Consider the following 6,493-nt stretch of genomic DNA (forward strand, 5'->3'; position numbering starts at 1 on the left):
AGGATTTAGGTGTTGTCTAGAGATGTAATTTGGGGTTTCACTTTTGCTGATCTTACAATTTGAAGCATCCTATATTGAGTTGCAGTCTTTCTGCTTCTTCAAACCGATGGAATGAAGTCATGAAGCCATTTGTAGATTTGAGTTATAGTTGTGATTTTTTCACTTCAGTTGGATCTCAGGTTCAATGAGTCTCCCACATAAGACTCTAATTAGTCTGTCATAGTAATCCAACTTAAACACTCGATCGGGCACACCATGCAGGTGAGCTGGTGAGGACCTTGTTACTTACCCTCAAATGGCATGGTCCAATTTCTGAACTGTTCTCGAGGACTAGTTAAGGTACACCGTACGCAGTATTTGTCATGTTTCCCAGTTTGGAAAGATCCTGATACTGGCCAAACAAAAGTTAGAACCTGATTATCTGTTCAAAAAGCTTACATATGCGTTTGTATTTGGCCTGGCTATCTGAGCCTGCTGATCATTTTTTTCTTCAACTAGTTAACACTTGGATTACTTTCGGGTTTGAAGTCTCCGTTCTTTTGTTATACTGATGTAAATTTTTTATTTATGAAAGCTATCTACTATAATCCCCATTTGGAAGTCTCAAGTCAGTTCATCACCATTACTTGTTGATTTCTAGAACTTCATTCGTTACGTTAACTATTTTTTGTGCAACAAAACTCAAACTCAGCCTCTGCACCAATTCTCTGGTCATCGCTTCATCTACCCCTTTGCTCCACTTTGTGATTATGAAACTTTTGCCGTTTCCACTTTGGGACTTTTGTTTTGCCTTCCATCATATCATCTTTTGAGATTCTGAAGTCACGGAGAGTCCACTCCTGCCGGACCCAGTTCCACCATCATGAGATGTGCAGAAATCATAGTAGGACCCAGTTTTCACCAAAGTTTTCGCCCTAATTCAGTGAACATCAATGGAATGGAGAAGGGGACCCCTCCGAATCCATATGGAAATTCTATATGATATCCTGATATATACATAAACTAGTTCCATTTCTGGGTTTTGAAGGTGACATATTCTATCAAATCATTTGGGGTTGCAACTTGCAAGCAGAGACTTGAGACCAAAAAAGAAGCAGAGATACTGATATATAACGATTTAGCTCAAGTTAGTGGTCGATTACTAGGACCCAGTTTTCACCAAAGTTTTCGCCCTAATTCAGTGAACGTCAATAGGTTATAGTACAAATATATCCATGTGAGTTGATACATAAGTTTAGGGTTGGTACGCGCCCCACGCGCTTTGGAGAAAACTTGAGTCTCTGGTGTTCGGCGGTCCTCGTCTGGCGGCACCCTCATTCCAGCGCTGGTCTTTGGCCGCGCTGGTGTGGTGTGGTTGCTGCCAGACGGGCTATGTATGTTTCCCGGTGGTCTGGAGTTTGGGTGGTTGCATTCGGTGTCTCTCTCGTCTGGGTGGCGGCGCTGATTCGTTGGTTTGGCTTCTTGCCTTGGTTACGGCCAGGATGGCAGTCATGGCTGGCTGGGCTGCACTGGGTTTTAATCAATGGTGGAGGGGATCGATCTCGGTGGCCGGATAGTTTGCTATGTGATTTGCCTCTCTGTGTGCAAGATCTAGACTGTGGCGGTTTGTGGGGGATTGCGGTGGGGTTCATGGGAGCCTGGTGGTGGTTTGGCGTTTTGTGGGGGAGAGATGTTCATGGGTGGGGGCGGGTCTCCGTCCAGCAAGGGTTGATCTGTAGAGGTGAGTTCGGGTTGGGGGAGGTTTCATGCGGTGGTTGTGCTATTCAGGGCCTATCGCGGTTTAGAGTTGGTAGGGAGAAGTTAGTCACCGACCATACTATTCCGGCAACGAGGATTTCCAACTGGTCGGGGTCGTTTACTCGGCAACGGGACAGGGTTTGTGACGGTGGTCTTTTGGTTTTTAGTAGGGTTTCTTTTTTGGTTAGGTTAGTGTTAATAAGTCCCTTCTCTTTTGAGATAGGGTTGGGTTCCTACTCTTTTGAGCTAGGATTGGGTCTAGGTGTTATGCCATGTGAATGGTGTCATTCCCGAGGACGAGGACTATTTGGTTCAATTCTGGTTTACTTTTGGTGTCGAGTCGCTGACGAGCGATCCTTTACACGTGATCTGGTACTTTTGGACGCGGTGTTGAAGAGGACGCAGTCTTCTTGGCGGTTGATTACGAGGTATTACTGGAACTTTCGGGGTCATATGATCAATGTAGCCTTGGAAAGGGGCGTATTGTGGTTAGAGTTTGGGCCCATTGGCCTAATGGTATCTGTAACTGCAGTTTATTGGGGTTTTGGTTCATGTCCCCCCCAATGTATGGTTTTCGGTTGATTGAATGAATTTTATCTTTTTCTCAAAAAAAAATTCAGTGAACGTCAATGGAATGGAGAAGGGACCCCTCCGAATCCATTTGGAAATTCTATATGATATCCATCAATATACATAAACTAGGTTCCATTTCTGGGTTTTGGAGGTGACCTATTCTATCAAATCAGTTGGGGTTGCAACTTGCAAGCAGAGACTTGTGACCAAAAAAGAAGCAGAGATACTGATAGATAACGATTTAGCTCAAATTAGTGGTCGATTACATTTTCTTTTTCTTTTTCTTTTGATCGAGATTACATGGTTTCTTAAAAGCTTCATATGCTCAGAGGTTAATCTGTATCGAGAAATCATGTCAGAACGCTTAATTTCTTCTGGCCACTAAGTATAGATTGAGATTTAACTCCAATCTACATTGGCGGGATTCGAAACCGGGTGTAAGAGTTCCATACCTGGAGGCTTTTTCCAACTCGACCACCTGTAGTGGTTTAGTGGTCGATTACATAGACAGCTTTGAACTGTTGATGGGTATGGATCAACTACTGTTGTGCATGAGCGATTGATGCCAGCAGTTCGTGTGGGAAACAAACATCGATTATTCGGTGCATGTTAACATTGCACCACTAGTATGTGATCCCTCCCCTTCGAACATTATGGGCACAACATTTTGTTTTTTCCCTTTTAGTTTGGCATTTGCGTTAGTTAGTGCAGCATATGCATATGAAGGTTCCAAAACATCTGATCGATGAAGTCACCAGTGCTCTGTGTGCTGAAAGATACAGGCACTTTGTCAATCGATCCCATTGGTACGTACATTTTTTTTTGGCACAATACCTTTCGCTTTTAATGGTGTTAATTCAAGGCCAAAATTTTAGTGTTGTGAATATCTCAAACTCTTAGAAGCAAATTAGAGATGAAAATAATTTTCTACTGCCAGGGCCGTCTCAGGCCACCAGTTCCCGGGGGCCTCCGGAGCTTCTGTATATATGTTATAAATAGTATATAGAGATTTTGTTTGCTTATACAAAAGAAATGGTGCACTGCTCCAGCGGAAGTGAAGGTAGTCCACGTCCTCTCCAGTCTCCACCATGGTTTGAATCGCTCTCCTCTTTCACTTCCTTTTTTTTTTTTAATTTTTTCAATCAGTGAAGTGACTAGGCCTTAAAATCAAACCTTTTAATTTTTATTTTTCTCTGATTACTTAAGTTAATTTTTTTTGGATCCCGTGGCCCAGCCCACTTTTTTTTTGTCCTTTTCCTTTTTCATATGAACTTTTTCTTTCCTTTTTCCATAAGAATAACTATTCCCTTTCCTTTCTCCATCTGCATATGGAAAACTGACTCAAATTAAACTTGATTAAGACAACATTATTTGCATTTTTGCAGTTAAAAATGTGAGACACTGAAATAATACTTTGTAAATTTAAATGCGTGATGGCCTAGCTTCTCACTATGTTAACTAGTTTTGCAATACAGAAATTTATGTAGGGAATAAATATTCATATACTTTTGTTTTGTTATTAATTTCATATTTAGTTTTTCAAAATACATGATTTTGTAATGTTATTTGGCTCAAAAAAAAAAAAAAAACATATGGGAGACCACATTTTAATTCTTCACCTCAGGCCATTAGAATCTCAGAACCGGCCATGTCTACTGCTCATGGTGGTGGGATTATATGACTGGATATAATCCAAGAATGTGAAAGGGCAAAATCTCATATTTAAAGAGAAACAACAACATAAGCATAAAGCAAAATAAGTGGGTTGAATTATTCCTACTAGTACTGGATAAAACCGCACATCTATTAACGTGAAGTTGGTCATGCAGATTCTATTGCACAATAATTACTATAGGAGCCAAGTTGTGTTGGGATACCTCATCATTCACGGCGAAGTTACGAGGACAATCAAGGTTTGTGACAAATTGGATACTATTCACAATTTATTCTGATTACAAATACTAAAATCGCATTGTATTAAAAGTAGTCCATTTGGTCGAGTAACATTAGTCTCCCCTTTTATAAGTCGTAGATCTTGAATTTAACTCACAAACTAGTTGTTGTGTAATCTCAGTTGGTAATTAACACAAGACTTAGAAACATAAATTTGTCTTTAATTTGACTAGAGGAATGCTAGCCACCTTTTGTTTTAAGCTTTATTTTCTTAAGGGTATAAAAGCTTATGTGAATGCTCGATGTAGTTTTCTCATGCTTATACTTGGCATGGGTTGACGTGATTTTGGACAAAACTTGAGCTTATGGTTAACTAAGCTCGGCTCGGCTAGAACTAAAGCTTAAGTTTTGCTCTTATAGATGTAAAAGATTAAAAAAACATCTAGCTAAAAGAAATCTCCCGATCAAAAAAAAAAATCTAAAATTCAAAAAAAAATAATAATAATAACATGTCGTTCGCTAGTATTTAAGTGTAGACTTCCAAAGTAACAAAGTAACTCAAAAATGTAGACATAGTATATATACCTATCAATAATTAATGTGCAAGATTAAGTTAAACCAAACACAATTTACAAGTCGCTCACAAGCTTTACGACCGTAGGGGTCATCATTTGGCCTTTTAGCCCTAAGTTTGCCCTGCCTGTAGGGCTAAAGCCTGACCCGACCTTTGCATTAGGGCAGGCCGACCTGACCCTTTCTCAAATAGAGTAGGGTATGGGCCATACAAATAAAGCCCAGCCCGTTTGAACACATTAATTAGGGCCAAGTCCGGCCCCGCCCAATTAAGTCCTAATAATTTTCTATTTTTTCTATTTTTTTAAATTTTCTGTGACATACAACTTATCTCTTTCTTTGTAAATGATTTTTTAAGCTTTATTTTCTTTAATTTTTGTTTCCTTTGTTAAATAACAATTAATTTTGGGAGGTTTAGAGACATAGTTAATTGAATATCACCACCTTCACTAATATTTAAAAATGTTATAAGTAAGTAACATACACAATTAGAATTGGAAGGTTTGAATAATCTTGCTTTCCAAAAACCCTAGGTCAACGGCAGGTTACAGACTGAGAGATTGTTTGTACATGAATCCAGACAGAGGCAGCTCAGCGGAGGCTGTAACCTGGCTCGCGCTTGACCTCTCCTAATAAACCTACGTCAAAAGAAATTATTAGGAGGAAGTCCGTAAGGCTCTTGACTTCTCCCCTCTGAAGCTCAAGTTAGACATGTGGGACAAAGCATAAGCTATGCTATCAATAGAGACAGTCAGAGTGGGAAGGATAGAATGAATACCTTGAGCCTGAGGTGAGGCTCCCTTTATATAGGCGATAGTATGTGTTGGGGCCTATGCCAACTGTCACTGAGCGAGGCCCACGCTTGTGTTGGGTTGTGATCACATGAACCCAGCCGTACACTGGTTCCATGGACCCACCAACTGAGATCGCTCTTGTCCGGTGGCAGCCCTTGCATAGGCCTCGCCTACGCCGCTCTGTCTGCTGCCAGACAGAGATTGATGCTAACATGCAGGGAGCTCTTGAGGGGTGTTGCTCGGAGTTGTTTATAGGCTGGTTTTGGCTTTAAATTTCCGGTATGGAATCTCTGGGATGTGGTGGCCATGTGGTGGAGGATCGAAGGGCCTTGTTTAGCTTATTGACGACGGTGCGGGTTTTGGTTTGAAATTTGCAGAGGCAATTTGGTTGTGGCGGCGTGGTTCGTGATGATTTAGGTCGTGGCAGTTTGATTCATGGCGGCGGAGATCATGGTAGAGCAATCGTGGTGGCATGGCTCGGCGAAAACTACAGCTCTGGTTCCGCGTTGTTAGAGATGAAGCCCGGGTCTGGGCCAAGCCAAGCCGAATGGGCTTTGAGCAGGCCTTATCTTGGAGTTGCTCTGGACTGTTTATTTTGGGCTAGGGTTTTCGACCTAGGCCTAATTCTATGTTTTTTAGTTTATCTAATTACAATAATTTCCTTATATTAGGAAGCTAAGTAATTGTGTGCACTCTATGTGCCACTAGGCCTCTGAAGTAGTACCAAATAAGGATTCCCGTGTTGGCTTTAGATTTTCTACTTTTGACCTAGCGCTCTGCTAGGGTTTTGGGATTGCGGCTGCTCTTCCCTACATCTGCCATCTTCGATGGCTGCTTTCCGATTGGCTTTATTCTTGCTTCCTCTTAGTGCGTGGAGTGATGTTTATACAAGGTGCTTGTGGCAAAGTCAAGGAGCCGCGGGC

This window comes from Rosa chinensis, chromosome 6, assembly GCF_002994745.2.
Source record: "Rosa chinensis cultivar Old Blush chromosome 6, RchiOBHm-V2, whole genome shotgun sequence".
NCBI classification, from domain to species: Eukaryota; Viridiplantae; Streptophyta; class Magnoliopsida; order Rosales; family Rosaceae; genus Rosa; species Rosa chinensis.